Source organism: Macaca thibetana, chromosome 14 (genome assembly GCF_024542745.1).
Source record: "Macaca thibetana thibetana isolate TM-01 chromosome 14, ASM2454274v1, whole genome shotgun sequence".
NCBI lineage: Eukaryota > Metazoa > Chordata > Mammalia > Primates > Cercopithecidae > Macaca > Macaca thibetana.
Window position 1 is genome coordinate 70,998,465 of NC_065591.1, and position 24,962 is coordinate 71,023,426.

At 45.1% G+C, this 24,962-nt stretch overlaps 1 protein-coding gene across 1 annotated transcript in view; it reads right to left on the bottom strand.

The window, feature by feature from the left end:
• Positions 1-24,962, bottom strand: part of TENM4 (teneurin transmembrane protein 4) — a 3,098,737-nt gene that overhangs the window by 645,035 nt on the left and 2,428,740 nt on the right. Inside the window, exon 7 of the mRNA XM_050757454.1 lies at positions 7,594-7,649. The gene's annotated coding sequence lies outside the window, so the exon portion shown is untranslated. The remainder of the gene's footprint in view (positions 1-7,593; positions 7,650-24,962) is intronic.

Below are 24,962 nucleotides of genomic sequence, written 5' to 3' on the forward strand. Positions count from 1 at the left end.
AATCTGCAATCCATTAGCTTTCTCTTTTTCCCTTGGTGGCAAGGTAACTCAAAGATAAGTTATCTATTCTTACTTCTCTTTTGCCTAGGTTAGAGATAAGTTTCTACATGTTTTCTTTTCTTTTCTTTTTTTTTTTTTTAAGTAGAGATGGGGTTTTGCTGTGTTGGCCAGGCGGGTCTTGAACTCCTGACCTCAGATGATCCACCCGACTCAGCCTCTCAAAGTGTTGGGATTACAGGTGTGAGCCACTGCTTCTGGCAGTTTCTACTTTAGTTAGACTTGGAGGCTTTCTAATCTATAAGTGATAGGTTGGCTCTATTCCTCTCATTCTCAGTCAGTTCTCCCACCTCCAACTCTAGAAGAGATAGCATGTATCCATGACTCACTTTTTAAAATCATTATAGATCAAAGGTATCAGTAGGAGGATGAACAATATGTGCTAATAACTCTCATTGGCATAATGCTTTCAATTTATATGTATGTAATATTTTATAAACATAGCAAATCTTTAAGGTTATTGTTATTTCTTTTGAGCAAAAGGAAGAGAAAGGCTGAATGATTTCCCAAGTCACCTAGAAGACTTATTGCAGAATCTAGATTGGAATCTGGGTTTTTTGGCATCCAATCAATCCAGTCACAGGCAGAAAGTGTCTACCTCTGCTGCTTTCTTAGAAATCAGTGTGTGATTTCTAGAAAACAATGGAAGTGGCTCGGGAATGCCCCTCACCATCCCTCCCTTTGTACCATTGCAGTATCCGGGATCTCGGTGGTGATCACATCCTGGAACAAGCACTGATGAGCATCCTGTAATCCAGAAGATGATCTAACAGTCCAGTGCTAGAATCCCTTATACCACCACAACAAATGACTATCTTGTTCCTGTTTGGACCATTTTACTGATGGGAAACTTATTATTCAGAAAGTAGCTTATTCTGTGCTCCCTCATCTGTACAAGTGGAATGACACCAAACTGGGAAAGGTATGACATTTAAATGAGAGAATGAATGCAAAGCACATAGTAGGTACTCATAAGGAATCCTCCCAGAAAAGCTGGCACATCTTGCTCATTTAGAGCTGTTTGTCTGTAAGGCATAGCTGAGTGAATCTGGGAGCCAGGTCCACAGGCAGGCAATGAAGCATGCTATCTGCCTGCTAAAGAGACATGCCAGGGGCTGGGATGGAAAAGACAAACTCCAGCTTTCAGATCTGCCACTGCAAGAAAACCAGGGATTTTGCTGTGGTGTCACTGGGTGGGGTGGTGATGGTGGGGGGTGGGGGAAGCAGGTGGGCAGTAAACAAATAGCCAAACCCCACATGGCCACGTGGATTGGTGATATCCAGGTGACTCTGTGACCCCAGGATGGATGGGGAAGCACAGAAAACCCTTCTCAAAGACAACAAAACTGCTTTAGTTCTGTGTAGCGGTGGCTTGAAAGTTAATCACTGGTGTGATGTGCCTAAGTTAGGATGCAGCTGGCATGGAACAGCACGGGTTTCCTCTGTCCAAAGAAGATTTGCAAACAAGAGTACAGTTCAAAACACTTAATAACTGATGTGGTACAGGCACACTGCCAATGAGAATGGACATCGGCTACAATCAAACAGCATGGTCATGGGGGGTGTGTCAGCCAAACATCCACCCTGGCAACAAGGAAGCCCACCCTGCAAACAGGGAGAAGAGGATCTGCAGGGTGGGGCGCCTAGAAGTCAGTAGGAAATCTGCCTATCTCCTGTGGAAATCCCAGAGAGGATTTCATTAAACTCTCAGGGCGCTGGAGAGCAAGATTTAAAAGCCATTGCTGGGGCGGGGTGGGGGGAAGTAAGTGCCTTCAGTGTCCAGCTTCCAGGCCCAGTAGTGTTACTCAAGTGTACAGGGCCAGCCTCCAGAAGGGCAAAGCCCTGGTTCCACCCAAAGACAAGTCCATGAAGGCTCTGACAAGTCTTGTTCTGTTAATCAGCATACCTCTCCCTCTGCCAATGAGTGTTCATATGTAGTCTCCCCAAGCACTTGTTCCTGTTCTAGCTTTCATAGATGAGGGCACTAGCACTCCTCACTGCAATCCCAGTACTTAGAACACAGCCTTGATTCATGCAAATTGAGCCCTGGTGCTGGCAGGAGTCAGGGATCAGAATCCTAGTCCTGCCCAGGTTGTCCAGAGCCACTCCAAGCCCCTCTCTTTCCCAGCTCAAATGTGTCTCCTGACTGCTGGGCTTTCACTAAGAGCACATGTTCCTGCTACCTTCTGGGATGAAGTCACAAGGGGTCAATTAGCTTGCAGCAATGAAGCCAGCATACTGTTTCTTCAGCTTGCATAAGATGAAGCTCCATGTGATGAAACAAGTCACTGTCCATGAGGTCTTGGGGGAAGACACTAGAAGCAAAAGCCCTCCCTTGAGAGCAATGCACCAAGACCTCCCCTTTCTCCTGTCCTTGACCACCAGTGAGCATGCTGTAGTGGACTTGCCAAACTCAAGAAATACTCCCAGTAAATGCCAATGAAACATTTCCCCACTGTTCTCCATAGAGCTCAAAAGATTGTGCCTCTCGAGGCTGATTTTGCCCCTACTTGTGTCTTACAAATTGGGTTTGTTCCCCAGTAAGTCACCTTCTTCTTGCTAATTCTATTAGTGGCTTTTCATGCTGTCTTTCATACATGACTACAGCTTCCCAGCCTTCACCAGCTTTGTCTCTTCTAAATGGAAACCTCACATAGCCCTGCATTAGAAGGCACTGGATTTGAATGACAGCTTCCCAGTAATTCTCGGAAGGAGCCATGGGCATCGACTGTGGCTAGGGCACATGCGGGAACACCTGCAGGAGGCCAGTACATCTGGGTGAGACATTAAGCACCAAGCTTTCATGTCAGTCAAGCTGGGTCCCATTCCCAGCTCAGCCACTTACCAGCTATGTAACATGGGAAAGTTATTCAAAACTCTTTAAGGTCTTTTATTTAGTGTAAAATGGTTTTAATAATAGTATCTATCTTATAGGGTTGCTTTGAGAAATAAGCAAAATCATATATATAAGGCACTTAACACTATGCCTAGGAAACAGCCATTTAGCCATTGTCAATATTGTTAATCATTCATTTATCAATCAGTTGCTATAAATTCTGTACCCTGTTAAGGGCTGAGACTCCCAATTTCTGCCCTCAGAAACCTCACAGTCTGATGGGAAAGGACCACAGGAGAACCAGCAGTTAGGATTCAGGATGGTAAGTACTTTATTAATAACCACTTTTTAAAATGCTATCACTAATGGGTGACAACCATTTTTTGCTAGCCCCATGTGCTACATCCTTATGTAAGTCAAGTGCATAAGCTTTCTAGTCTAAATACGTGAGTTCAAATCCCAGCATTACCACTGAATAATTATGAAATCTTGGGCACATCAATTAACTTATTTGAAACTTAGTTATTTCATCTTATAAATAGGTATAGAAGTTAGAAAAAATAGGATGGGCATGGTGGCTCACACTTGGCCACATAGTAAAACCCCATCTCTACTAAAAATAAAACAATTAGCCAGGAATGGTGGTATGTGCCTGCGGTCCTAGCTACTCGGGAGGCTGAGGCAGGAAGATCACTGGTGAGCTGTGATCACATTATTGCGCTCCAGCCTGGGTGACAGAGCAAAACACTGTCTCTTTAAAAAAAAAAAAAAAAAAGAAGTTAGGAAAAAAATATATGTAAGATGTCACTAGAGTGTCTTGTATATGGTAGGTGCTTCATAAACGTCTGTTGGCTAGAGTTGAAGTGCAGTGACTAAGGGGGGTTTGGAAAATGCATGCGAGATGGCTATTGTTCCCCACCCCTAGAGAGTCTCTCTGGGTGGCTGTGAAGGCCCAGGCAACATGTCCACCTAGGCTGTGAGGCAGGATTGTGATGCTAGTGGCTTACCTGGTTTGGACCCTGCTCTGAGCCAATGACTGCAGTCACAGGGACCAGAGGCTGGCACACCAATGGGGTTGCTGGCAAGAACCAGGCAGAAGGTTCTAAATAGGGCAGAACCTCCAAGACCAAGGTAGATAATGGGCATGGGTGTGTAGGCAGAAAGAGGTTCTGAGCTCTCCCAGGCATCCCCAGTTTTGCATACCCCAGCCTCACATCATTGCCAGGATGGCTTATGCTTGCTCCAGGTCAGGCTTTCAGGGGCTGACAGTAGGCAAGTCACATCATATTTCTCTTTGTCCCAGAGGGAGCAATCCTAGTCCTGCCTTTAATGCATGGCTAATGAAATAATCAAATACAAAAGAACCTTGCAAAATATAAAGCACTACAAAAATAAGGCATTATCATTACTGACATCATGACTACTACTACTGCTGCTACGATTACAACTACTAATGACCACTATGATTTATCAGTCTCTATGTGTCAGTTATACTTTAAGATAATCACAAATCATCCCTATAGCCAATTTAGATATATGATGAAGAAATTGAGGCTGAAAGAAACAAGGCTACTACCAGCCCCGTTGTTGACTTTACATGAATTAGAAAAAATATGTCTCTTCTTCTGGGCAGATGTAGCCCCTCTGGGACACACGGCTTGGGAGGTGGAATGCAGGCTGGTTTTTAGCCCCCACTAGCCCTTGAATAAGCAGGCTTGTGCAGGACACACCCTCATCGTCAGTTTTCTGCAATCTCACAGAGAAGGTGAGTGGGCTGGTTCAGTAAGAAGCTAACTTGGGGGCCAGGCATGGTGGCTGATGCCTGTAATCTCAGCACTTTGGGAGGACGAGGTGGGTGGATCATCTGAGGTCAGGAGTTCAAGATAAGCCTGGCCAACATGGTGAAACCCTGTCTGTACTAAAAATATAAAAATTAGCTGGGGGTGATGGCGGGTACATGTAATCCCAGCTACTTGGGAGGCTGAGGCAGGAGAATCACTTGAACCTGGGAGGTAGAGGTTGCAGTGAGCCCAGAACCTGCCACTACACTCTAGCCTGGGTGACAAGAGCGAAACTCCGTCTCAAAAAAAAAAAAAAAAAAAAAAAAAAAAAGCTAAGTCAAGACATAAATGCAGGCGTGTTCCATTACACAAGGCATGGGTACCCCAGGTAGGCAATCACTGCCTGGAGCCAGCATCTTCTACGTAGACCATAAACACTGACTGGCCCTCTATACACTCAGCCCTGTGCTGCTACTGTGGGATGCACAAGGATGACACAGATAGGAGCTCATACCCCAGGGAGCGCATTGCCTCTGAGAAGGAGCAGAGGTGCTCCTGCTCAGAACACACCAGCCCCAGAACTGAGACAGTGCCCAGAGAGGAACAAAACCGAACAAACCCAGTCCTGTTACGTGAATGAACATTCTTGTAGTAGGGCTTGATAAGCCCGTTGCTAAGCCTACCTTGCTTCCTGTCACTGAGCACCTGGCTCTTGGCTCAGGAAAGATAATCACTCTGGGAACCAGCTCTCCTCAGGAGACCTGGCAGAATGCTCGCAGTCCAGGGCAAAACCTGCCTTTCAACAGAGCTTCACCTCCTCCCATGTCAGACAAGGGGAAACTCAACCCATAAAGGAAAGGGTTTGCACACACAAAGCTCTGCTGAGAGCCTGCAGTAGTAAGTGACCGCCCCGAGAAAGGAAGGAGCCCCAGCTCTCCCAGCTCAGAGTGTTTCCTAAACAAAGACCCTAAGTGTCCTCCCGTGACAACTCGAGACACGGGACACTCAGGTCCCAGGAGCACCTGCAGCTATCATCTGTCAGTCCCGACACCAGCGCTGTCTGTGCTGAGGTTCAAGCAAAGAGATCAGACAAGCACTGGGGTGGGAGTGGGGGCTGCAGAGGGCAGGTGAGGGGGAAAAGGCTTTGGAGAGACCAATATGAATAGCAGTCATTTTTGTCTGACCCCAAAGAAGAGGGCAAGGGAGAGCTGTGATCTGAGCCAAGATGAAAGAGTGATTGGCCTCCCCTACTAATCAAAGAGTTTAATGAGGCTTATTAAAAGCCCATTTCTAGGTGTTGTTGAAAAATTACACCCGTGTGTGTGTGTTTTTTTTTTTTTTTTTTTTTTAATAAGAACTGCTTTCTAGGGATTAAACACACACACACTACCCAAAAATCCCATACCCCACACATTCAGTCACATTCCCACAAAACCTGCGTATCATGTACATTACAGCATTCTGGGTGCATCTACATCAACCATGGTCACAATTCACAACATCCACATGTATTGTAAGACATAAAGGCCAGATCACTGAGGTCATTCATGCACCTTTTGAAATTACAGATGTTGAGGGACTCTAGAGCTTCATCCTCAAGGAGTTGTCATCCACATAAACAAACAGCATAGCCTCTAATCCACAGCATTCTCTGTGTCTTGCCTGAGGCAAGACAACTCAGCAAAAGCAGAAGCTACCAGGCTTGCTTTAGAGTCCAGGATCATTAAGCTTTGGTAAAAAAGCAGCAGTTTTATAGCAAGGTCACTGCACAAGAAGGGGCTGGGGGGCTGTGTCACTCCTTCCACTCATGGTGGATTCTCTCTGATATGCTAAATCCCAGCCACTTGGTAGAGCCAGTCCCGGGCCTGCAGCAGGTTTCCCTTGGTTCTCAGCTTACTGCAAGCTCACAGCTGCCTTCACTCTCAGGCAGAGAAAACATTGCTTTCTGGAACAATCAGCTAGATGCAGAAAAGAATCCCTTGCAGAAAATTATCCCACCACTAGAGTGGTGCTGATCTCCCCAACATGATACTCACTGCCAAGGGGTAGAATGCAACAATGACAATTCAGATGCTACAATTACCACGTGGAACAGTCTGCTGTTATTAGAAATAAATGTTTTGAAATTAGTAAATCTGGGTTTCAAGCCTAGCTCTGATTTCTTACTCAAGGTATGCCTTTGGCCCACTCTTTCAGCCATCGTTTTCTCCTTTGCAAAATGGCAGTAACAACTTCCTTCTACCTTATAGAGTTGTGGGAAAGACCCCAAAGCAGATGCTAGAAATTCTCATAATGAGACAATAATGGGAAAATGGAGGAACTCATTGATTGGGTTGTGAACTCCTCAAGGGCCTGTGTTGTATTTATCTTGTTCTCAGTGCCCAGTGCTGAGGCTGGGACTAAATACCCTGGGGAAAAACAGTGTGAAAGCAAGCAAGCAGAATGAGTGAATCCATGAGTTAAGTGGCTTGCCTAAGGTCACAGAGCAGGTCATTGCAGGACTTGAGCCCAGAAGTCTTGACCACACTAGTCCAGAGCTCTCTATTCTAGATGTATCAAACAGTTGGGTCTATTGAAGGGAGAGTGAGTGTCACAACAACTGCAGCATGGACCAGTTTTCAATAAGCCCCACTATTCCCAGAGAAAGACCCAATGTTGGCCAGGTATGGCCTAAAAGGACTTCACAGACTCACCTGTTAAACATGTCAACTCCACACTGGGAACAAACAGAAGCCACAAGTGCAAGTAATACTCAATTGCCTCAAACCGGCTCATCTTATTTAATGACTTGTGCAATACTGACTTGAATTGCACAAAACAGAAAAGTCACAAGCCTGGGACAATCCATCTGGCAGGGGTTAGGTCTTGCAGACTGGAAGCATATAGTGTTTTGGGTTCACTTTCAGCATCCTTACTTACCTACTGACCAAGTGTCCGAGAGATCACTAGCCTTCTCTGATTCTCAGTTTGTCCATCTGCAAAACAAGAAGACAAACACAATTAATTCCTTGAGCTCGCTGGACTAAAATGCATCACAAGTTTTATGCCTAGAATTGGTTACCAACTACCTATGATTCCAGGTAACTGGGAAAACTGAGTGGTCAGGCGCTGCAAAATAACTAAAACATGAAGTGCAATAATAAATTAAGCATGATAATGAATAGTTATGTGTCAAGCAGGACACTCGCTGATGGTGCCCAACTCTCAGCGCAGAAAATTCAGCCTTCCAGTCATTTGGGCACTTTTTACTTTTCATAGATGTCAAAATATAAAAGACCATTAAAAATACCAGGAGAAATAAAGCAAAGAAAAGGGCCACAATCTCGACACATTCACTTCCAACAATTTGGGCTTTTTTTTTTTTTCTTCCTTCTATACATAGAGTTTATCATTTTTCAGAGCAGAGGTTATCAAGATATACTATATTAAAAAGCACCATGCCAATCATGATTTTCCTCTCTTGCCACCTGTGTTAGGCCATGACCATTGACCATTGCCCTTATTAACTCATTTTCCTTCCCATCCTTTTCATCAGTTTCCCCAAGGCCTTTCCAGGTGTGTGGTCAGGTCTCTGACAGGCACTGTCCATACCTGAGCCCAGAACAGTGAGAAGCAAGCAATCTGTTGGAGTCCTCGAACTGGCCTTTCCCTAGTCTAAGTTCAGTTGCTTCATCTGAAAAATAGGGAACCTGGACCGGCTGGTCACAGATACCCTTTTTAACTTGAAAAAGCAAGGCTAAGGAAAAGAGAAGGAAATTCATATATTTGAGTCCCTACTATGTGACAGCTATTGAGCTAATAATACCTACAGATATGATTTCATGACCCTTATAACTATCCTGGGAGATTTTATAGGCAAGAAAACTGCAGCTCAGCAAGGCTCAGCAAGCCGTCTAAGGCCGGATGCTGTAATTTTGGTACCCCATTCATATTTTTGCCATATCCATGTGTCACCTCTACTATCATTTACTAATTTTCCCAAATCAATTCATATTTTTTCTTAACTATATTTTTAAATAATTTTCAAAAAATATTTCTGCAGCTCTATTTCTGCCCTTTTTCTCCTATGAACAGCAACCTTGTGACTAAGACAAGTTCTGTAATTACAAAATGGTTGCTGCAGCATGAAGGAATTTGTCATTGAAACCATTCGAACAATAGGAAGTCATAGGTGTGAGGTGCTGTGTGTATATATATATAGATACACACACACACACACACACACACACACAATTTATTAAAATAAGTTTTGGAGTTGAAAATGCTCATCCATGTACTATGCGAACTCCCAGTGGTGCCCCTGCTACACTTTGGGGAGCTGTTCTGAAGTCCTTCAATGCACTGTGACTTCAGAACTGAAGTCTTTCATCTTTCAAAGCTGAAATCGTAAAAATGCCTAATACTTAGTCTATGTCAAGAAAGTCACCAGGGTCACACAGCTAGTAACTGAAGGAGCCGGGACCAGGCCTCTGCTTGCCTGCTTCTAACCCATCCCAGTGCCCCAGGAGCACACTCAGCTTCCGTCCCCCTCCTCAGACCCCAGATATGCAATTCTGTGCCATATGGCCACCAATTAAGTTGTTTTCAAATCCAGGCAGGGTCATCCTGTTTTGTTATGTTGTCCTCAGCTTTTCCATAAAGTGACTAGATTATATCGATACTTATTTACATTCCCAAAAGGGCGCTTTAGTATAAAGCTGCATCATTTCTAAAACCATGTTTTGAAAATATGAACTGAAAGTGATTCTTTCTTCAATGATCCAAAATAGTAACTGAGGAAATAGAAAAGGCTGATAACCTAATACCCAGGAATGCCATTGCCACTTCAAATGAGTATAAAATCCCAAGCCGGTGAGGGGAAGTGGGAGAAAGTGACAAAGTGACTGTACTGGACACTGATCGAAGCTGTTGTCTAGTGTCTTTTTAAAGCTCTAAGCTTCCATTTCCTGTCATCTGGTTTTAAATTAATTGGCATGAATTTTTTATGACCAGAGAGCAAACAGGTTGAACGTCCCATAGAACTGGGTTGGGCTTGCTTTCTGCTGAGCTGCCCATTTCTGCACTGAATATGAGCTACAAACTGTGCAGAAACAGGAACACAAACAGACCCCCCTATTCATTCTCTGTCCAATGACACCTCTTCCAGGAAGCCTTCTCTCACCAACCAGAGTCAGAATTAGTCCCCCTCCTCTGGCTTCCCTCACAGCAACGCTTATTACAGACTCTGTTACACTGCAGTCATGCATTGTTTTCTTTTTTTAAAAAAGTATTTTCTTTCTGGCTATTTACTAAATACAATAAAAACTCAACACCGTCAATATGATTTCAGATATAATTCCTTTTAAGCCTTTTTGTATGAATACTTACACACACAGACATCCACACAATGTACATTCAGATGTTTTACAAACTGAGATCATACCATACAAGCTATTTTTAATCTATCTTTAATTTAGTAAAATAGCATGCTTTTCAATGGTTACATAGATTTATAATTAATATCCTACTGATGGACATAGTGTTGTTTCTAATTTTTCACTAGTGTAAATACTCTAATATCTTTGTACATATTTCTTGTAGGGTTGTTTGATTATATGCTTCTACTGTATTGCTTAACATTTAAAAAAATTATAGCTGCTCCTCACCTGACTGTATCATTTGTCATTTTTACCAGCAGTATATGAACATGCCAATTCCTCTCGCTCTCATAAATATTAGGCATTAGCATACTTTAAAACATCTCTATTGATGCGATAGGTAAATGGTATCTAATTATTTTAATCTGCCTCTCTTGAATATCAGTTAAACATCTTTCTCTTGGTTTCTTGTTCATCACACTTCTTCTTTGGGAATTGCATGTTCACTGTGCTTTACTCATTGTGGGTGTTAGTCTCTCTTTGGTTGCTACATGAGAGTTTGCTATTTGTCTTTTACCCTGATGATTTTGTAGCTTGCTTCCAGTATGTCTAATCACAGTAAAGGGTACCAACATCTACTAGTTGTTCCCACCAGAATTCTGGGTACCTATTTTGACACCCCCCAGCATGTCACTACTCACAGCCTATCAGTCACCAAATCCTATCAGTTCTACCTCCTAAATACACCTTAATTTGGCTCCTTTCCCTCCTTCTCCAGCACCACACCCTCATTCATGATACCATCATCTCCCTAGGGGACTTCCGCAGTGGCCTCCCACTAGTCTCCCACATCTTCTACTCCAATTTTCTCACCACCTCAAGCCAGAAGGATTTTTTTAATGCAAATTGGGTTATATTTTCTGCCTAAAACTTTCTGACAGTTTCCTATTCTACTGAAGATAAAATCCAAAGTCCTTCACGTGTTCCTGTGCCTCACAAGGCTGCTTCCAGAACTGGCTGCTGTACTGCTCAGGTATTGCAGATACATCCATCTGCCCCACAGTCTCTGTAACTGAGCCAACTGGCCCCCGTTCAGGCTTGCAAATGGATCAAGACCCTGGGTGCTGCTCCCTCGGGCTGAAAGGTTGTTTGCTCTCCTCTCTGCCTGGCTGACCCAAATGAACCCTTCAGGCTTCTCAACTCCAATGCCGTCTCCTCTGAGAAGCCCTGAACCCCCAAGTTAAATAAGCCCCTCTGACTATTTGCTAGGATTTTCTTTGCAGCACATCTCACAATTGTATTTAAGCACTGTTTGGCATGGTTGGCTTAATGAGAACCAGGCTGTACGCTCTATGAATGACATGGTTTGAATCTGTGTCCCCACCCAAATCTCATGTCAAATTGTAATCCCCAATGCCACAGGCAGGGCCTAGTGAAAGGTGATTGGATCATGGGGTAGATTCTCATGAATGGTTTAGTACTCTCCTCTTAGTACTGTCTTCTTGATGATGAGTTCTCTTGGCATCGCCCCCCATGCTCCCTCTTCCTCCTGCTCCAGCCATGTGAAGTATCGGCTTCCCCTTTGCCTTCTGCCATGAGGGTAAGTTTCCTGAGGTCTCCCCAGAAGCCCAGCAGATGCGAGAACAGACTAATACAATCAGGACAGAGACTTGATCTCTCTTGTCTACCACTGTCTATGCAGAATTTAGCATGGTACTTAGCACATACTAGGCACTCATTGAATACTTGCTGGATTACTTTCTTTAAAAATATTTTTTAAAAATATTTAAATAACCTATCTATTTCAAGGATCAAGCAATTACCTCTAGGTTTTCACAGAAGTTAACACAGGTCTTCATACAGAAAGCAGCTCCAGTGACAAACCAGTCCTGTCTTCAAATGTGCAGGGTCTAATTTAAGGGTCTATTCATGAAGGACTGTTCCATTTCTCTCCACGTACAAAATTCAAAGCCCTGGCTTGGGCAGCCACAAGAACACTATGGTGAACATATCTGAAAAAGTCCATGTCTCATGCTTTTCTCCAGCTCCTTCCTCTCTCCACCCTATGTTTTGCCTCTATTCAATGAATGCCTTATCTTAAATGGACTTAATTTCAAATTATATATTATATCTAATATAGTATACCAAATTATATCTAATTCACTGCCTTCTCTCCCAACATTTTAAAACCAATTTACATTACTAGCATGATTGACTTGATGGTTCTCTATAGATCAATACCTATATTTATGAATATTAAGTTACTTTCTTGAATTAATTATTGGTCAGAGAGGCTCAGTACTTCCCTAACGACATCTCTTCCCTGCTCCCTGAGTCTACCTTGTACTCAATTCAGCATTTGGTTCACTGAACTAACTGAAATTGTACTTCCCCACTTTCCTGTAGGGTCTCCAGGTTGTAAGTCAGAGATCGGGCTGTGGTGCAGAGCACCATTTCTTCTCAAGCTCACCACAAAGTACCTTGGGCATAATGATCAGTTGCACGTAAGGTGTTGATGCCCTCACTTTGGTCATCTTAGGCCACTAACATACTAGTGCAAGGAGTAGAAGGAGGCCAGAAGGTCAGAGATTTACTGGGGCCTATTATGTAGGGCTTAGGAACTCACTCATGCCAAGGAGGCACAGGATAAGAATAAAAGCTCATTTCCTGCCCAGGAAGAAATTGGGTTTTAGCTGGGAAGACAAGACCAAGATGCAGTAAATAGTCTTGGCCTTGACTGTGTCTGAAGGCTCCTCTCTTCAAGATTCTGCTTCAAGAATCTACTTCAAGATTCCTTTTATTTAAGCATCACTCTATATAGAGTGTCCTTCTTCAGCTAAAGATCCCAGGAAGAGGAACTGGAATAACTGGTGAGGTCCACTAGGTCTTTGTTAAATGTTGCATTGGCTCTGGAATCAGAGTTTGGATTTGACCCCTGGTTCTACTTCCTCCTCTCTGGGTGACCTTGGGTGGCATATTTAACCTCCCTAAGTCTCTGTGTTTTCATTTGAAATGTGGGGATAGTAAAAGTACCTACCCCTGGGTTGCTGCAGTACTTATATGTCTATGACCTAGCAAAGGCTCAACGAATGTTGGTGAATATTATTCTAATTGCTAGACTGTGATAATCCTAGTTAACAATAAGGTATTTACTGTGTACCAGACATTGTCCTAAGCACTTTACAATATTTTAACTCATTTAACCCTTATAAATAATTCTGTGAGTTAAGTACTACTATTTGTCTCATTTTATAGATAGAAACTGGGGTAGTGAGAGGCTAACAAAATTGCCTGAAGTCACAAAATAAATGTTGGAGCCAGGATTTTGAACCCAGGCAGTCTGGCTCCAGAAGTCATGCTCTAAACCATTAGACTATTAATCATAATAATAATTATATAATGACTTACTATAATTTTTAGTTACTAATAATCACTATTCATTGTTATTAATGATGGGTGGCTGGCCCACTCATATAGGTCCCCAGGCAGCTGGGGTGATTGGGATGGGGTTTGGGTTGGTAGGGTGTTTGGAAGATATCCAAGCTCACTGAAGTTCAAGAGTCTTCCAGTTCCAGGCAGGAACCAAGGATATGAATAGAAAACCAGGGCAGAAGGCCAGTTCTGTGTGTTGGGCTAATATGGTAGGAGTGGGAATGGAAAATGAGATGGCCTGGTAAGCCCTGGGTACTTTGGGAAAAGGGTTGGAAGAAGGACACCTGAACTTCCAGGCTTCACCTACCAGCAGGGCTGAGGCTTCCACTTGGTGTCTCACTGTATCAAGGCGGACTCTAGGGCTAAGTGGGTCACAACTTGCAAGGGAAAGGTCCCAGTAACTTAGCAAAGAAGGGCTAGAGAAGGTGCAAGCTAATGTCTTCTTTCTGGCAGTCTCTGCTGTCCCTGCTCACAAAGTCCCAAGAATCCTGAGGCTCAGAGATGCTTCTTGAGCTGGAAGTATCTACTCTTGAGATGCGAAAGGCAATTTCAGGAAATTCTGTTGATTTAAGCTGAGTTGCTTGCACTGCCACTGGATGTCTGAGTAAAGATGTGTTCTCCTCCAGGGACCACGGTCTGTCAATTCCAGTGTTATCATTCATTGTCGGGGCTTGGATATTCCCCCCGGACATCCACTGCTGATCAGATCCTTGAAACATGCTCACTTTGGTTTTCTTTAGAGTCAAAGATTTTGTCCTTTCTCCCTCCCTCTTGTTTAGGTACCATTTTTGAGACCAGTCTTGGTGGTGTGAAGCAATTTAGGATGAGAACATTGTACTGCAGCCACAGGACCTCAGCCTCAACAACCTACCAACCTACTAACCTACCATGGCTTAGTGGGGCCAAGAGTGAAATCCTAATGTATTAACTGGCCTCGAAAGACCAGCTGCATCCTCCTCTGGGTGCTCTCATCACAGCTGCCTCCCCTGCAGGTGCTCCCCAGCTGAGGACACTCTGCATCAACTTCCTCTCAGAGTGAGATCATTTTCTGTGTTGTGCAACAGAAATAACAGATTTTCTTATTTACCTAAAAACATGGAAAGTCTAAGAACAATCTAAGAGGTTGCCTCATACTGTCATTTCTTTTCAACCAGGCCCACAGAACCACGTGAGAGAGATTTTTAATAGAAAAACAAAAACAAGGAAGTCAGCTCTTCTTGAAAGATCAACTTATCCACTCAGCAACTTTCTATTCACCCTCTTGCATTTAATAAGCAATGCTGGTTGCTTACTCTGAACATCAGACTCAGATTGCAATTGGTGGCTGGGAAGAGTGAAAAGAGCATGGGCCTGATCCATGTTCAAATCCCAGTTCTGACTCATGGAAGTTTTGTGACATTGAGAGAGTTACTTAACTCCTCTGAGCATCAGCTTCTTTATCTGCAAAGTGAAGATCTTTATCCCAGCCTTTCAGAGCTGGTGAGAGAATTGGCATTTCTCAAACATTGAGTTGAGGCCTTCAAGTCAGTCCTTAAGAATATTCACTGCTTTTACCATGTCTACTACCAATCATGGTTAATAAGACATGCTCACTGCACTAAAAAGGTCCAAAATGTTACTGGTGGATGGGAAGCCTGTTATCTATAGTGGGATCCAGTGAGGAAGAGGTCAACTCTACTGGGATGGAATGGGCAAGAGAGACTTCAAGGGAGACTCATGAGCACAATCTTTTCAAAACGAAAGGTCTGTGGCAACAGGCATAAAATGTGGATACACCCTGAGAAGCACAAGCTTTAGAAGGAGATGCGGAACCTCTGATCGAGCACAGGGACTACAAAGGGCTCAGGGGCCAGCTTCTAGCAATGCGGTCATCCACCAAAGGCTTTTAAGCTGGGCAAAGATAAGGCCAGATTTGTCCTTGAGATAATCACTCTGGCTGCTTTCAAGACAGACTAGAGGGATGAGGCTGGGAGGGAGGCTGGAACAAATAAAGCTGCAGAGCCAAGGCTGATCTAGGCCCAAGGAAAGGGTCCCTAACTTCATTTGTGAAGCCACTGGTCACCCTTGCCAGCTTCTTCTAGCAGCCTGGCTACAGCAGCCCAGTTCCTGAAGGCTGTGGACCTGGCTGCCTCAGAGCTGACCTGTGGAGGCTCCTTTCAGGCACCAACTGCAAAACCATCCACCCGAACTGTTCCTCTCTGACTCTGCTGGCGCAGGGGCTCCTCTGCTTTAGGCCCTCTGATCCCTGCACCACTCGAGTCTGGAGCCATGGACGGGGTGATTGAGCTGCTGCCCTAGCCTGTACCAGTCCAGTTAATTCAATTCCATGCAGTTAAATGATGTTTATGTGTGGATCCTATGCTCAGCTTTGAGGGTCACATGAGACTGTAAGAGACAAGGCACACGAGGTTTATAGTAAAGGAGACACAGCTGTTCTGTAACCCAAAGCTGAGTGTTGGAATGTGCTCAAGAGAGGGCCGAGTGACAGTGCTCTACTCAGGGATATGGGAGACAGGGCCAGGGACCCTCCTTGGCAGCATCAGAAAAGCTTTTTGGAAGAGGAGCGCACTTGCCCGGGCCTGGAGACTAAGAAGGCCCTTGGTAGTCAAAGGATGAGAAAGGGGCCTTTAGGCTGAGGGAAGCCGTGTGGGGAAAGTGCTGTTGCCTGTAGTGGCTAGACCACAGGAAGGAAAGGAGGTGACAGAAGACCAGGGCAAGATAGGTGGGCTGAGGTCATGCTGGGAGGGGTCTGAGGTCCCTTTCTGCTTTCTTCCCTAAGGCAAGAAATGGTCACATAAGGAGAAAGACATTAATTTTCATTCAGTACCTACTATGCCCCTGGTAGTGTGCATTAGATGAACCCTACATGTACACATTTAGTCTGCATTTTATAACTATCCTCAGAAGCAGATATTATCACCATGCCCATTTACAACCAAAGAAACCAAGGCTTAGAGGGATTATGTAGCCTACCCAAGGCCACTGAAGCAGAAATGGAACTCAAATATATGTATTCCAGCCCAATGATGCCCACTCTGTATAATACCAACTCCCTAAATGATGGAGGCAGATGTATGTCCTTCATTCAAACAGCCAAGAAAACCTAGACTCATCATCACCACCACTGCTGCCATAGTTATGGACTCCAAATTTTATTTCGTAAGGGAGGAAACGTACCAGATGTGCCTCTTTGTAACAGGATCTTTTAAGATTCCCGAGGATATATGTTTAATTAAAATCAACCACTGTCAGATCACCTGTGCTCACTGACGGCTTACAATGTGCAAGGTGCTTCCACTCCATGCTCATAGTAACCATCACAACAACCCTATACAGTTGGTTTTACTCCCAAAGTTTTATAACTGAGGACACGGCGGCTCAGAGAGGCAATGAGATTTGCCCCAGTTGCACAGAGTGGCAGTGGGTACGAGAAGCACGTGTTGTGGTGCTTGAGCCCACCTGTTCACCTCAAACTCAGAGGGCCAACAACCCAATCCTCATGTTTTCTCTCCGAAGGGTCCTCTTCTGCTGATCCCCATCTCAATAAGTGATGCCACCTTCCACCAGCTGCATAAGCTAGAAACCTAGGTCACTCCTGACATCCCTCTCTCCTGCACTGAACCCCCAGATCTAAGCCATCGTTGAGTCCTGCTGGTTCTAACTCCTCGGTCTCTCCCGATTCTGTCCACTTCTCATCATCTCTGTTTCTACTACCCTATTCAAGTCACAGTCATCTCTCACCTGAGCTTCCACAATGGCCTCCCAACCAGTCTCCCTGCACTCGTCCTCATAGAAGACGTGACCCCAGCCCTGGTGATGGGCCCCAGCATGGCTCAGCCCCTCTCAGCAGCCCTGTTTCCTTTTGCTCTGCCATTCTTTCCTTTCCTCAAACACTCCATTTTGTGTGACCCTAGGCTTTTTGCTCTCTGTGTCTCAGCTGCCTTCTCTGCAAAACAACAAGAATTGCCCAGGCCCCCGAGATCCGAGATTCCCCACCAAGGATCTGCAGGATGGGGAGGACGAAAACTGAGAGGATATGGAGCCCTAGAGATCCGAGCAGCACCGTGCCCTCCCACACAGGAGAACTCAACTTGGAGCCAAGGCCGGTGGGAGGGCAGGAGCCTGCACTGCCTCTCCTCCCACCCCATCCCGGGCTTCTCAGACAGCTTCAGCCACTGACAATTAGGAGATGTTGATCTGATGTAACTGAAGGCCAACCAGGCTGCACAGGGCCCAGGGAATTGCCTTAGAAGCTGCTACTGGTGAGAAGGTGGCTCAGGCTGGGTGGAGGGGCCCAAGGCAGAGCTTGGCACTGAATGAGGGGCCTCGGGCCTAATCCTCAAGGAGTCTGGAGTCCCAGGAGTTCGGGCAGCCTGGAGATCAAGGGCCTTCGCCTTTTTGTCCCATGGACCTCTTTGAAACTTGTAAACCCCTTCTCAGAAAAATGTTTCTAAATTCGTAAAATGAAAATAAGATTACAAAGAAAACCAATTATATTTAAATAGCTATCAAAATGTTAAAATGAGAAATTTGTGAGACAGTTATTTTTCTTCCTTTTTCAGTCATAACAAGATCTAACGGTAGGTCTAATAACTATCATAACCTTGAGGTAGTGATGAGTGTAAGTGATATTTTGAGGTATCTGCAACAACTATAATGGGATACAAAAATATCTGATTCCTCCTGGTAACAAAGTCCCAGAGATTGCTAATGCTATTGTGTTTTATTACCCATATTCACAGCGGCAGAAAATGCTAACTTTCAGTTATTTTTTCCCAGCCACATGCTCACATTACCAACTTCTAATTTAGGGCAGTGACCTCACTTTACAGAAGAGGAAAACTGGAGCTCCCAAAGGGGCAGGGGCTTGCACAGGGCTACACGGCACGTTAGAGTTAACTCAAGGCTAGCACAGGCCCCTGCTGCCCCCCAGGCCACACCACCCACTCTGCAGAGCCACCTCCCAAGTGTGAGACCCACAGAACAATCATTTCACTTCTCTGGGCCTTGGTTTCCTCACCTGTAAAATGGGAATAACCACACCCACTTCTGCAAGCTGCTGTGAGGACGGAATGAGAAAAGAAGCAGGAAAGGGCCTTGTTACCTGGACAGTGCTCTATAGTTGGGTATATATCAGTAGCAGGCAAGTAATTACTATGCACTATCTGATGAGAAACTAAAGGATATGAAGCTCAGTGTGGCAAAGAGGAATGCCTATAGAAGCAAGACAATAAGGAGGGATGGGGACTATGGTAAACTCTAGAACTCATGCTCTTCTGAAAAGGGGAGCATCCACTCACCGCCAGTGGAGGATGGCGAGCCTAGTGTTAACAAATCTGACTTTCTAAGAGATGGTGGAAGTCCACATGTTTGGTAAAATGTCATTGTTTTTATATTCAATTCTTTGATATTAAAAACAGAATGTGAGTCCCAAAACATCTATATGCTGTCAGGTTGCAGCCCCTTGCGTTTACAGCGAATTTCATTGCCTTGGGAAGGAAAAGATGAAGCGGGTCAGTGTTCTTCCCATAAAGGCCAAGAGGGTCCTCATCCCATCCTGGCCGTGGAGGTTAGAGGGGGCCCGTACAGGGTGAGCATTCTTGTGATGGCCACCAAGGCCTCCCAGACAAGAAAGTTAGCTACACATTTGTGTTCCAGCCCTTGGCTTCTGGGAGGCTGCCTGGTTTTATTAATAACCCTGGACGGTGCTCATAGCACATCAAGGTAAACAGAGACATTTCCAGGGTGTGCACTGTAGGCAATTCTAACAGATGAAGAAGAAGCAGGTTTCCAAATATAAATAGGAAGATAAGATAAGCAGGCAGAGATCCAAGTCAGCTTCATACTGAGTTGCAGGCTGTGAGCCATAGACTTAGAGAATCGTGGCTCACTGGGGCTGGAAGGGGCCCTCATTTGGAGGATAGAGAAACAGGCCCAGAGAAAAGAAAAGACTTCCCAAGGGTTACATTCATTAGATACTCCTGATTTATTATAGCAGCGGTTTCCTCATCTAAAGACTCTCACAAATCCACTCACAGTTTCCAGAATGTGTTATCCTCTCCCCAGCCCAGTGTTGCTGCCCATGCTGTTACCTCCATCTCTGGCCATCTCAGACTTGACCATCAAGATCAGCTGGGTCTGCCTGTGGGAGCCTGTCCTGACCCCTCCAGGCAGGGGTGGATGTGGTGCTGCTCAGCACCTCAGTCCCTGTGTCTCTGGCTCCCACAACACATGCCACATGGAATTACCACTGTCGGTGTGTCTGCCACTCCCAAAGCCCTGAGGCAGGGTCCTGCCTTAGCCAGTTCAGTCTACCCAGGACCCAGCTCAGACCCTGGCACAAAGGAGGTGCTCTAGAAACAGATGCCAAATGAAACGGAGGCCAAATAAAATAGAGAACAATGCCTGATGTCAGTTCCCTCTCTCAGTGGCATAAGGAGGTTGCAAGTAAAGACTGCCATGGAATAGCTCACCAGATACCATCTTGATATAAAGTTAACATGCCAGATGGTCCCAAGTCTAAGATTATAAGACTTTGGCCCATTATGTCAAAGTCCAGCGAAAACTCTGATAAGGATGATATCTATCTTGTGAATAAAAGAGAGCGGCAAAATAAGTTGTTTTGGGGGTCCAATAGGTGCCAGGCTCTAGCCTGAATACGCACTTATATGGCCTCCCTGAATTCCCTAGCTTCTGAAGAAGATATGATATGTCTATTTTACAGGTGCCTGAATAACACCCATGGCCAGAAGGACAGAAGAGAAGGCAGGACTGAATCTAAGCCACACAACTCCAATGTTCTTTCCATTCAATCAAAGTTGCCCCTGTAGTTAACAATGGGCAGCTTTCATCCTGTTCTAGACCATGGCTTGTCTCAGGCATGGAGTGGCTGAGGCAGGGGAGCTTTGAATAAATTATTTCCCCATCCCCCTCACTCCAAGTGTTTTTCCAGCCCTGCCATTTACACAGGTCGGGGGCTTGGGAAGAGGAGATGATTATGGTGGCTGTCTGCTGCTTTCTAGGAAAAGAAACAAAAGCAAAAACAGAAGCCTGAAGCCCCCACTCACCACAGCCACTGATTGGGTAGGAGAGGGTTCTGTTCAGCCATTTAAAAAAAATAAATTATTGGCCGGGCGCCGTGGCTCAAGCCTGTAATCCCAGCACTTTGGGAGGCCGAGACGGGCGGATCACGAGGTCAGGAGATCGAGACCATCCTGGCTAACACGGTGAAACCCCGTCTCTACTAAAAAATACAAAAAACTAGCTGGGCGTGGTGGCGGGCGCCTGTAGTCCCAGCTACTCGGGAGGCTGAGGCAGGAGAATGGTGTAAACCCGGGAGGCGGAGCTTGCAGTGAGCTGAGATCCGGTCACTGTACTCCAGCCTGGGCGACAGAGCGAGACTCCGTCTCAAAAAATAAATAAATAAATAAATAAATAAATAAATAATTATTATTTAAACATTATTTACATTTCTGTGCTATCCCTAGAAAACTTTGGTTTAGAGAGTGCCTCCTTGGAGATGGAAGTCTTCAGGTTAATTCATTCCTTCATCAGCCTAATACTAATGATTCAAATAGCAGTAAGACGGGACAAGACGGGTTTTGTGAATGTCATGGCTAACACAATGGAAATCATTCTGATTGTTCAGAGTGTACATAGGGCATTTCTAGCTTCCTTTTTTTTTTCTTTTTTTGAGACAAAGTCTGGCTCTGTCGCCCAGGCTGGAGTGCAGTGGCGCGATCTCGGCTCACTGCAACCTCCGCCTCCCAGGTTCACACCATTCTCCTGCCTCAGCCTCCCGAGTAGCTGGGACTACAGGCCGCCATCACGCCAGGCTAACTTTTTTGCGTTTTTAGTAGAGACGGGGTTTCACCGTGTTCGCCAGGATGGTCTCGATCTCCTGACCCTGTGATCCGCCCGCCTCGGCCTCCCAAAGTGCTGGGATTATAGGCGTGAGCCACCGCGCCCAGCCTTCTAGCTTCTGACTGGACAAAATCCTGCATCCAACAATGATTAGTACGCTGAATTGCCTTGTATCCTCAATGGATGAGGCAGAGGCTTGGAGTCAGAGAGAATGAAGTCTCCAACCCACCTAACCTCTCTGACCCTTGGTTTCTGTGCCTATGCCTCCCAAGGTTTCTGCGATGACAGTGATGCAGGTCAGGTAGCCAGCACAGAGTCTGCCCATTAAATGCTGGTCTCCCTGGTTCCTTGTGGCTGTCACCTCAGAGCCATTGGAGACTGAGTGCTGGGGGCAGCTGGGGCACAGAGGGGAACAGATGTGCTATTTGTTTCCTCAGGCTTTGCCTCCATCGTACTTTGTGAATCCTACTTTGCAGATTGGGCTGATGTTTTACAAGCCCACAATATACAGTTTTTTATGAGCCCATAAAAATCTTCAAAGTGAAATCAAATTTATATGCTTCTTTCTGGCTTACGGACTAAAAGCCCAGCCCTTGAGCTTAACCTTCGGACTCCTGCGAACCTCCTTCCTAGTGTGTACATGGTGGCCTCCATGCACATCTGCTCATCCTTCTCTAGACAGGTTCTGCCCATCCCTGCCTCTGCACCTTTGCTCATGCTGTTCTTCTTTTGTAGCGATCCAAACCCTTCCAGGTTCTACCCCCACCCACCTGTGTGAAGCGCTGCCCTGCAACTTAAGCTCTTGCAGCCTCTCCCTTCTTGGAATTCCATAATGTTCAGATAAGTGGCCATCATTTTTATTTTCTTTTTCCCTGGGATGGTTTTATTTGCTGCAGGGTCCTGAACGAGTCTCTGAACCATTCAAGGCCTACACACACTCACAAGAAGATGAGCCTCCAAGCAGGGCTGGTGCAGACCCTCACCCTGCTATCTTCTTGTAAGGAATTCCTCCCAGCCTTCAAAACCCACAGGAAGTGCTCCCTCCTCCAGGAGGCTTCCCTATTAAGCTGTCCTTGTTCTCTCCCATCTACAGCTCCCCACAGGCTCCATCTGAATCATTCTTAGAGGACATATCACTTCCTGCCACTTAGAGTAGTCATTTATGTGGCTTACCCCTCAACACTGTGAGCCCAGGAGAGAACAGACCATGTCTACTCACTGCCATGGCCCTGGCATCCAGCAAAGGGCTTGACATAAGTGGGATTTCAGTAAATAATTGCCCAATTCATAAAAATAATTGCAGAAGAAAGCAGGTATATAATCCTTACTATGTACCAGGCATTATTGCAAATGCTTTGCATGCATTGGCTTACTTAATACCTTAAATATATTAGCATATTTAAGGTGCACAGCCTCCCTATGAAAGTATGTCCTGTAATGATTTCCATTTTTCAGATGAAGAAACCAAGTCACAGAGAGGTCAGATGACACACTCAAGGTTGAGCAAGTGACAGAGCTTCTGCTTGAATCCAGACCATGTTGTTCTAGCAACTGTGTTCTTAACCACTAAGCAATAAATACCACCTCTGAATTCATTCACCTTTATCGCCTCAGTGCCTAGCAAAGAACCAGGCAGCTAGCAAGCACTCAATTAGCATGTGTTCCCAACACTTCTTGGTTGGAAGGCTGCCACCAGTCGTGGTGAGATGCAAGATGGGATGGGCACCTGCAGAGTGGATCCAACCCCTGCCAAGCCTACCACTAGCATATTCTGAAGTGGGCTGTTCCTTTCTCTTAATGAGATGCACAACTCCACTCCACAGAGCCTTCCCTGCCAGGGCAAGCTACTCACTCCATTCTTAGTAGTAAGCTGACATGGGAAGGCTGCGTGCTTTGTTTCCATCAGGACTGGCTGCCCACCTAATTCTACATTCATTAAGGCTTCCAGGAAACCCCATTCCTCGTCACTGTCAGAAATAATCAGCTTGTGTGTCTGGTGATGCTCCCTGACCCAAATATAGAAGGCAAGGAAGTAGATCTTGCATCATACTTATCTGACTTCAGTTGTTTTTATTACTCTAAGACCCATTTTCATGCATGCAATATTCACTTTTCCTCAGATTACAAAATGGAAGGGGGTTTCTAGTGTTTGAGAATGCTATTCCAAAGCCAAGTGAAATTAATCCTTTTGCTTATTTATTCCCAGACCTTGTGCAAAGGGAGCAGGGCTGCAGAAAAGGACAACTCCAGCAAGTGAGGGTTCTGAAGATTCTGATCCAAGTCTCCCCAACAAAACATGCCAAAATACATGCACCAGACTCTCCTTTCCTGCCAAAATACACCCCAGGTCATGCTCTCCGAAAGGATAATCCTTTGCTAAATCCTACACAATCATTTCCAATGTTTGCTGGTAATGGACACCAGAAAGCTAGTGAACTTTCCTTAGCTCTAAACACGCTTGCTAATAACTCTTTCATGAAAGAGCCCCATTCCTGCTGATTTCAAGGCTCTGGAAATCAGACTCCTAACAAATTTCCTTTGACTTTGTTTCACATAATCCTGCTTCTGTCTGCTTTATACTCTTCTCCAAGTGTGTTGGGTCCCAGCGGGCCATTGTCCTCCATGAATGATGGCTTCAGGCTCAACAAATGGCCTCCATCTATCATCACCGAGCTCCAGCGGCGACAACAGAGGCTCTTCTGTTTCCCTCCGCAAGCAGGCAGAGTAATGGCCCTGCCTCGGACTCATCTCCCCACTGTCTTGGGAGAGATACCAAGATTGCTGGAGTTCTGGGGAGGGGAGTAAAGGCAGGGCCATTTCCAGTTTCGATGTGAAACCCTTCTGGTCTGTGGAGACTCCATTTATGTTCTCTTCTCCCCGGTGGCCAATCCTTTCTCCCATCCATCCTCTGCTCTGCAGTCCAAGCCTTTTTTCTAAACCCATCATCCATCTCCCTATTGAGCTCTGAGAATCTAATGAGATAATCATGTTTGCAAGTACAGAATGTGCAGAGCTGTTAAGGAGGACTGCATTTGCAGTCAGGAAGGCCTGGGTTCAAATCCAGCTCAGCCACTTTCAGAATGTGTGACCTTGCAAGAGCCACTTAGCCTCTCTAAGTCTCAATTTTCTCATCTGAAAAGTAGGAATGATAATGCCTGCCTCGTGATGTCACCATGAAACTCAAGTGAATAATAAAGGCAATGGATACTGATCACTAAGCATAGTGCCTTGCAAATAGAAGGCACTTAACTGGGGCTGCTGTTATTTTTAGAAATGTATGCTATAACAATATTAATAAGAATTTTATGTCTTCCCTGCAACTCTAGAAAAATGGATGGTGGAGATAAATGAATTGAGTTTACCAGTGGGGTTGAGTGTCGCTGACCAGAAGTTGGGGTGAGGAAGCCTGGTGGTGCCAGTTCCAACCAGTTCCAGCATAACCCAGGATCTAGTGCAGACCCCAACAGGGAAAAATAAGATCTACCTCACAGTTCTGTTGTGACTACTCATGTGGTTATGCAGATAAATGTCAGTCTTTAGTTGCTGGCATACAAGAGGTGCTACAGAAAGTTTGGCTAGTTACTTATTATTAGTTACTTATTTGTTAGATGCTTTGTGGGAGTCTAGGACATTTTG